Here is an 8,616-nt window from a genome sequence, read left to right as displayed (position 1 = left end):
TTTGGAAAATCGTCGAATCACTATCAGAGAAGTTGCTGAAGATGTCGGTATATCGCTTGGCTCGTGCCATGAAATTTTTTCAAACGTTTTGGGCATGAGTCGTGTGACAGCGAAGTTTGTTCCAAAATTGCTGAATTTTGACCAAAAGAACCGTCGCATGAGCATCGCTCAAGAGCTGTTGGATGACGTCAACGACGACCAGATTTACTCAAATGGGTCATAACTGGTGACGAATCATGGGTATATGGTTATGATATCGAAACCAAAGCCCAATCGTCACAATGGAAGAGCCCAGGTGAGCCAAGACCGAAAAAAGCACGCCAAGTTCGATCAAATGTCAAAGTTTTGATCACTGTATTCTTCGATTACCATGGCGTGGTGCATCAGGAGTTCTTACCATATGGTCGTACGGTCAATAAACAGTATTATCTGGAAGTTATGCGCCTTTTGCGAGAAGCAATACGAAAGAAACGTCCAGAATTGTGGAAAAACAATTCATGGCTTTTGCATTACGATAATGCCCCTGCTCACTCATCTTTGCTTGTGAGAGATTTTTTGGCCAAAAACAACACCACAATAATGCCTCAGCCACCATATTCACGGGATTTGGCCCCATGTGACTTTTTCTTGTTCCCAAAACTAAAGAGACCTATGAAAGGACGGAGATTTGCAACGATTGAAGAGATAAGGACTGCATCGCTGGAAGAGCTCAAGGCTATACCGCAAGTACTTATGGGAAGTGCTTTGAGGATGGGAAAAACCGTTGGCATAAGTGTATTGTATCTGAGGGGGATTACTTTGAAGGGGACAACATTAATATTGATAAATAAATTAACAGTTTTTCTTGAAAATACAAAGTCACCATACTTTTTGAACACACCTCGTATAAAGCCGAAGAATTAAAAATCTGATATTATGGCCCGACCGTAACAAGTGATACACCAATCGAATGGTATCACAAAAACTAAGAAGATTGCATACCACGACTTAAAATGTAGAAAATTGGTGCTGCTGTATACGGTGGGGATAAATGCCCCTCTGGATAGAAAACGTTAAGCGGAAAATCCAAATAAAAACTATATTTAAAACGCAAATATTTTCTAAAAAACTAATGATACAGAGACGTGCCATGTCTCTGAAAAGATAATTTAATTTGCCAAAAACTCTTCTATAGTTATGACAAAAAGTTCTATCTAAAAAACCACTCTTTGACTATTTTCCCAAATTAAAATCGAACGATTTCTTTTTAAATTTTAAATCTTATAGATTACTCAACTTTTGATGTATAACACTTTTTGTCATAAAAATTACGGTTTGAAAGATATTAAGCAGCCATAGGAACAAACGGAAAATAGGTGGAAAAATAATATGAAAAAAATTATAGCTTCAGTGTTTTTTGACATATAACCTCCTACTCTTGGAATTAACATTTTTTAATTAGTTCTGAATTTCGAATTAAATTTTATCAAAATCGGACGGCTATAACGACCCACTTTTCTTTAATATGAAAAGCATTTTATTGGTTTGATAATTAATTAAAATAGGAAAACATTCTTATTAGACATTTTGAAAGTAAAAGGGAACATTTATAAGTTTTTCATCCACTAAAACTTTTTAAAATAAATTTTTAAGAGCCCAAAAAATGTTATGTAATGCTATTCCAAAGCTCATATTTATATGAGTATTACAGCAAAAGCGAATGGGATCCCATTTTATACTAGATTTTGAAAACAAGGAAGGAAACTATCTTCAGCCAGTCGATTTTTCTATAGCTTTGCAGTTTTTAGAAAACATTAATATTAATACATTAAATATCCGATCCTTTTTATTGCGGATTTGGATTTGATTAGATCGAATCGTCTCCTTCAGCGTCACTAGACGAGTCGATCTAGCCATGTCCGTTTCTACGTCAACTAGTCTCTCAGTTTTAAAGGTATCAGGCTGAAACTTTCCCAAAAGTCTTCTTTCTATTGCAGGTAGTATATAAGTTGGAACCATCCGAATCGGACAACTATATCTTATAGCTGCCATAGAAACTATCGAGGAAAATTTTTTTTTTTAATTATATCTTTGGTCCTACACTTGGATTTAGTTCCAAATTTCGAATTTAATTTTATCAAAATCGGACGACTATATCATATAGCTGTCGTAGGAGCGATCGGAAAATTGGTGGGAAAATAATATGAAACAAAGTATAGCTTCTGTGTTTTTTGACATATAACCTCCTACTCTTGGAAATATCTTTTTAATGAGTTCTAAATTTCGAATTAAATTTTATCAAAATCGGACGACTATATCGACTTTTATCGTCTTTTTGGTTACTTGAAAGGAGAGGATTGGATTGGATTCAATTCTTTTTATGTTCAAACAAATGGACTCTGCCAGGACACCAGTGGAGAACATCCTCCTCCGGGATCAACGCCTTGAGTGCCGCATAAAGGCAAAGGACGCGATGCACATTGGACTTGGTCAGGTGATGGAGGAGGTGGCGGCACTGGAGAGCCTAGGCACCAAGGACGTCAGTGGAATGGCAAACAGGATCAAGCGCCGCAAGCATGCCGCCTTCGAGGATCTGTGCCGGCTGTCACTGGTCTTCCTCCAAGGCAACGACAATATCAATGCTTTTGCAGTCATTAAGGAGCTCACTGACCCCCACATTCAGCGCCACATATGTAGATGCCGTAGAGTGCCTGTGTAATCTCTCTTTGGGGGACGCACATGTCTCTGAGAAGATTCACAGTTTGACGGGCAGCTACATGGTCACATACCTCGATGGCAAGGAGGAACGCCTGAAACGCAACTGCTTTTGGACGTTGGCCAACGTCTTGGCTACCTGTGATAAGACTGGCCGCAAATGCAACTGGTTCCCAAGTTGTGGCGGCTTTACAGCGATCGCAATGTTTGCCAAGAAGACGCACGAGAAAAAGCCGGAGGATCCTGCTAGCGAATACTTTATATACATAGTACACCAACTTGAAATTGTTGGACAGGATCTCGGACTAGGAGCAAAACAGGCCGAGTGCCTGGTGCATTTCTTTGAAGCCACCTTATCGTCAATGCCGACAGTCCATGCCTAACCTACGGTGTGCGTAGGTTAACCAGATTGGTTATTATTTTCCCACCCATTTTCCGATCGTTCCTTTGTCAGCTATATGATAAGGTCGTTCTATTTTAATAAAATTTAATTCGAAATTTAAAACTTATTAAAAAATGTTCCGTGCAAGCATATGATTTTTTATGTTAAAAAACACAAAAGAAATAATTTGTTCATATATTTTTCCCACCACTAGCTATAGTCGTCCAATTTTAATAAAAAATTGTATTATAAATTCAGAACTAATTGAAAATGTTATTTTAAAGCGTAGGAGGTTATATGTTATAAAACAACAAAGACATAATTTGTTTTAAATTTTTTTCTTTGTAATTCCTATGGAAGCTATAATATGTAGTTGTCCCATCAGGCTGATTCCGACTTATAAACTACCTGCAGTAGAAAGAAAACATTTTGGAAAGATTCCGATTCCGCGATAGATTTAAGTCTGAGAGACTTGTTTGCGTAGAAACGGACAGACCTACAAGGCTAGATCGACTCGTCTAGTGATGCTGATCAAGAATATATTTTCAAACTTCTGACTGAAATCAATATACCTTCTGCAAATCGCCTTCATTTTTGATCTGTGAACATTTTAGAAAATGTATTTACTTATTCGAAAGGGGTGCTAGGGTTGGCGAGGCAAACATCTTTTTTCGATCAAACGAACGATTTTAATAATACAAACGGAAACGCTTCCTTTCACCTATTAAATACTTTCTGACGAATCTAAAATACCCTTTTACTTTACGAGTAGCGGGTATAATTAGGAAATGGTGAAAAATTCCCATTTTATTTTAAAGAAAAAAAATTTGTTTTGTTTTAAAAAAGATTGTTTTATTGTTTAAAAAGTGTCAAATCAATATCTTTATATAGTTTTTTTTAGGTTGAAATAGAAGATAATTTCGTTAAGGATAAAAAAATTTTGTCTCTTTCCGATAGGTCGTATACTATTTTCCCTAACGAACGATTTCTTTTAATTTTAAATCTTATAGATTACTTAACTTTTGATGTATAACATTTAATTGGTTACTTGCATGCCCAAACTATTCCACAGTAATTTGATTATTAATTAAAACAAGAAAACATTCTCAATCAAGGTTCTGATTCTTAGCAAATTGAGGTGACCAAACAGACGGGCAGTATTCGAGGATTGCACAAACCAAGGAAACGTATAAGTGTTTCGAGGTATCTATCAAAGATCCGTGAAGTTGAAGTCGTGGTTGAATAAGATTCCAAGGTCTGTTGCAGAATTTATGCGTTCAAGATCACTAGACCAGATAAAATATCTTGTATGATAGAAATTCTTCCAATAAAAGGCCATAAAGTTACATTTAGAGTGATTTAAGAACACAAAATTCTGGATACACATGGACAAGGTTAGAGATTGAGCTAAAAGCTAAAGTTATATGTTAATAAACAACAAAGAAATTATTTTTTTAAATTTTTTTCCCGTTTATTCCTATGGGAGCTATAAGATTTAGTTGTCCGATTCGGCAGGGTTCGACTTATTATGTAGATAGATAAGATATTTGTAAAAAAAAAATTTTCTGGCATAACAACTGTGGCCAACAAAGTTTTGTGCGGTTTGCGGGTGTTAGAGTGGGCGCGGCACCTTTTTTTGGGTCAATCGATACGTAATCAATCGATAGGTATGAATACATTTCAGGGACAATTTATTTCTATGCAGGAAGCCCAGGAATCTGAATGCCAAGTCTGAATATTCTAGCACATATAATTTCCGAGATCCGTTCATACGGACATATGGACATAGCTAGAAAGACTAAGCTAGTGATCCATTCTGGGGTCTTCCTTTTACCTATTACATACTTTCTGACGAATCTTTACTCTACTAGTGAGAAATTCCCAATTCCCAAAAAAAGTTTTTTGTTTTTAAAAAAGATTGTTTTATTGTCTAAAAAGTGGGTTAATCAATAAACTTTGTATTATTTTATTTAGGTTGCAATCGAAGATAATTTCATTACGGATACAATAATTTTGTCTCTTTCCGATAGGATGTATGTATACTATTTTTTTCGGACTACTCTAACAAATAGATGTCAACTGTAAGGGTAACAAACTTCGGCTTGTCTAAGTAAACTTTCTTTTTTGTTTTAAGGAACTTTGCTTTTTATATCCCTGCGGAGGGTATATTGATTTCAGTCAGAAGTTTGAAATGCCGTGAAGGAGACTTTTCCAACCTCATAAAGAATATATATTCTTGATCAGCATCACTAGACGAGTCGATCTAGCCATGTCCGTCTGTCTGTCCGTTTCTACGTAAACTAGTCTCTCAGTTTTAAAGCAACCGCACTGAAAAGTCTTCTTTCTACTGCAGGTAGTATAGAAGTCGAAACAAACCGGATCGGATAACTATTTTGTAAAGCTCGCATAGGAATTATCGGGAAAAAGATTTTTTAAAAATAATATCTTTTGTGTTTTTTAACATATAACCTCCAACGCTTGGCAATAATATTTTTTAATCAGTTCTGAATTTTTAAATAATTTATATCAAAATCGGACCACTTTATCTTAAAATTGGTGGGAAAAGAATATGAAAAAAAAAGATATAATCATTGGTGTTTTTTTAATTTAACCTCTTACGCTTGTAAGGAACATTTTTTACTTAGTTTTTAAATTCGAATTTAATCTTGTACATCTAACGACTATATTATATAGCTGCCATAGGAACGATAGGAAAACGGGTGGGATAATAATATGAACCAAATTATAGCTTCGGTGTTTTTTGACTTATTATCTTAAAATTTCGAATTAGATTTAATAAAAATCCGGCGGAAAAATCGGATTCTGAAACATAGCTGTAAAAAAACGGTCAGAGAACTAATAAAATAATTTTCTTTAATATCACTGAAGCTAGCAACAATCCTTAAAAATTGTATATGGTGTTAATTACGTAAAGCCATGGTTATTATTGAAAAAACGTAATCTAATAGGATTTCCAATCACGTTGAGTGGTTAAGTGGATTTCAACATATTTATCGAACTGGACTGATGTGACCTCTTGTGTTCCGCAAGGAAGCCACCTAAGGCCTCTTCTCGTAGGAATTTTTATCAATGACTGGCCTCAAGTATTTCTCTCCTCTAAATTTCTGATGTACGCTGACGATGTAAAACTAAACATGCCTTTAACGAATACCGATTCCCATGCCCTATTGCAAGCCCATCTGAACAATATGCATTCTTGGGGCACCCAGAATTTTGTGTTCTTAAATCATTCTAAATGTCCTTTTATCGGAAGAATCTCTGTCATACAAGATATTTTATGGGGTTTAGTGATCTTGAACGCATAAATTCCGCTACTGACCTTGGAGTCTTATTCAACCACTTAAACTTCACGGAACGTAGAAAGAACGTTGGTCAAAGAAATAAGATAACCCCTATACCACGAAACACTTGTACATTTTCTTGGTTCGTCCAATCCTGGAATACTGCCCGTGTGTTTGGTCACCTCAATATGCCAAGTTTTAGAACCTTATTGAATCGGTAAAAAAACAGTACTTTTTGTTTGCACTACGTTGTTTCTTCACAAACTATTCACTGATCTTGTTAATTGAAGCTACCTTCTTGGTCAAATACAGTTCTCTGTCTCTGTAAGGTCAACTCGTCACTTTCGACCTATTACCTTATAATATTGGAATTACGCAATCAATTTCGCGTTATATGTTCACAATATAATGAATTGTATTATTTAATATTCACTGAATGCTTTGTAAATCTGAATGAAACAAACATCCTAAACCACCTGTCCACCGTCCACTTAATGTAAACAAAGCATTAACAAGTATCATGCTGGCAGACATTTGCTGACTTCAATTAAATAAATAAATAAAAATTATCACCAAACTCTTATTGGCCAAAAAAGCTATCAGCATTTTTCAACCAGATGACCAGATGAAGAGCTAGCTGCGCAGTTAGTTCAATCGTGCATTTTGACCGGCTAAGAATAGCTGTATCATCAGCGTAGATGTTAGTCGTGTGCTTGTCGGGATGTCTGCTATGAAGAGGATATATAATGTTGGTCCTAGCACGCTACCTTGAGGAACTCCAGCTTTAACAGTGAAATCATCAGATTTAGCTGTGTTGCACCTCACAACAAATTTTCTGTCGCAAAAAGCTTGTCGGTGTTGTAGGGGAGCATTCTTGTGATCTTGTCCAATATATCTTCTAGCCAGACTCTATCAAATACTTGAGAGACTTCTAATAATTTGGCAGTACAATTATTTGGGGAATAATGTGGTCGCAGCCCGGGTATTTTTTCTGATTCAGTTGATTTTTGATGATGCTAACGATTTCATTTTGCGAAAATTCAATTGGCTCATGTTGAAGCTGATGCTCAAATGGCAAAGTCGGCAAAGTAAACGCACTATTGGCAGAAATTGGTTGGAAGACTTTTTTAAGGTGGTTGGCAAACGTGATAGCTCTGCCTGCATCTCTGCGCGCATAGCCGCCTGTGGGATTTCGAATAGGCATCACGGTTTCTTTCGGTGAGCTCTCCGTAGTGAGTGTTTTGTACTAGAAGTTGACAATTGCTCTATGCAGTGGCGGTGAAAAAATGCGTGTTCTAGCTGTAGAGCTCTAGTAAGTTGACGTGAGGTATGTCTTAAGCTTTGCTTAGCAGATTGCGACCTGTGGAATTGCCACTCTCGACGTAAGCGTCGCGTTTCGAGGACGAGCTGTTCAATTTGTAGATTTGTCTTCTGTTGATTGCATTGTGTACTTATAGTTGAGGTTTTGAAGCTCGATCTGCAGAGACGAGTACAGACTCCAGTGAACTAACAAAGCAGCCGATGTCATCGTTGAGATGAGGACATGTCAATGTGTGAGCTATTATATTTTTTGTACTTAATCCAATTCGCTTTCTGTGAGGTCTATTTTAATTATTGTTTCAGGATGTCGGAGTAGAATAAACAGGGCAGGCGAGTGATCAGATGCGCCGATAAGATTTTTAGGAATGTTTTTGGTAATCAAAAAGTTTATTAAATCGGGTAGTTTCTTTGGGTTACCGGCCATTATGTTTGTGTGCCAGAAGAAACATAGTCGATCTTATTATAGAGCTGCTTTCCTTTTGGAGTCACGACTCTAGATTCCCAGTGTGGTAACTTGGCATTGTAGTCTTATGCTTCTATGAAGCACTCTCTTAGCGAGTTTAAAAAATCCATAAGCTCGTGTTCTACTATAGTGATGCGAGAGGGCCAGTATACGGCGGCTAATATAAGTTGGTTGCCAGTACTTAGTTGTATATTTATAGATGTGGCCTGTAGGTAGTTTTTAGTTATAAAAGTGGTGCTTAATAGGGCTTCTGATTAGATTTCCAGACCCACCGTGTGCTTTACTAGCATTCCGTAGAACAAAAATCGTCGTAGTTGAAAATTTGTTTTGTTAGGTGTGTTTTTGTATGTATGTTGCGAAACGCCGTTAGCGTTTCACGTATATATCCGTAGGGAAGTCAATTTTTGGATTGTTGTGATACAGCATTCGAATCAATAGATTTTGGTTTCTCATGA

The 8,616-nt window shown here is 36.5% G+C and overlaps 1 pseudogene; it reads left to right on the top strand.

Annotated features, from left to right (window-relative positions):
* The first annotated feature begins 2,371 nt into the window (after window positions 1-2,371).
* LOC108023827 (uncharacterized) lies at window positions 2,372-4,322 on the top strand (annotated as a pseudogene).
* Window positions 4,323-8,616: the final 4,294 nt, after the last annotated feature.

This window comes from Drosophila biarmipes, unplaced genomic scaffold (genome assembly GCF_025231255.1).
Source record: "Drosophila biarmipes strain raj3 unplaced genomic scaffold, RU_DBia_V1.1 ptg000008l, whole genome shotgun sequence".
NCBI classification, from domain to species: Eukaryota; Metazoa; Arthropoda; class Insecta; order Diptera; family Drosophilidae; genus Drosophila; species Drosophila biarmipes.
The sequence above is the reverse complement of the archived record's forward strand: the minus strand, read 5'-3'. Positions and strand labels throughout refer to the sequence as shown.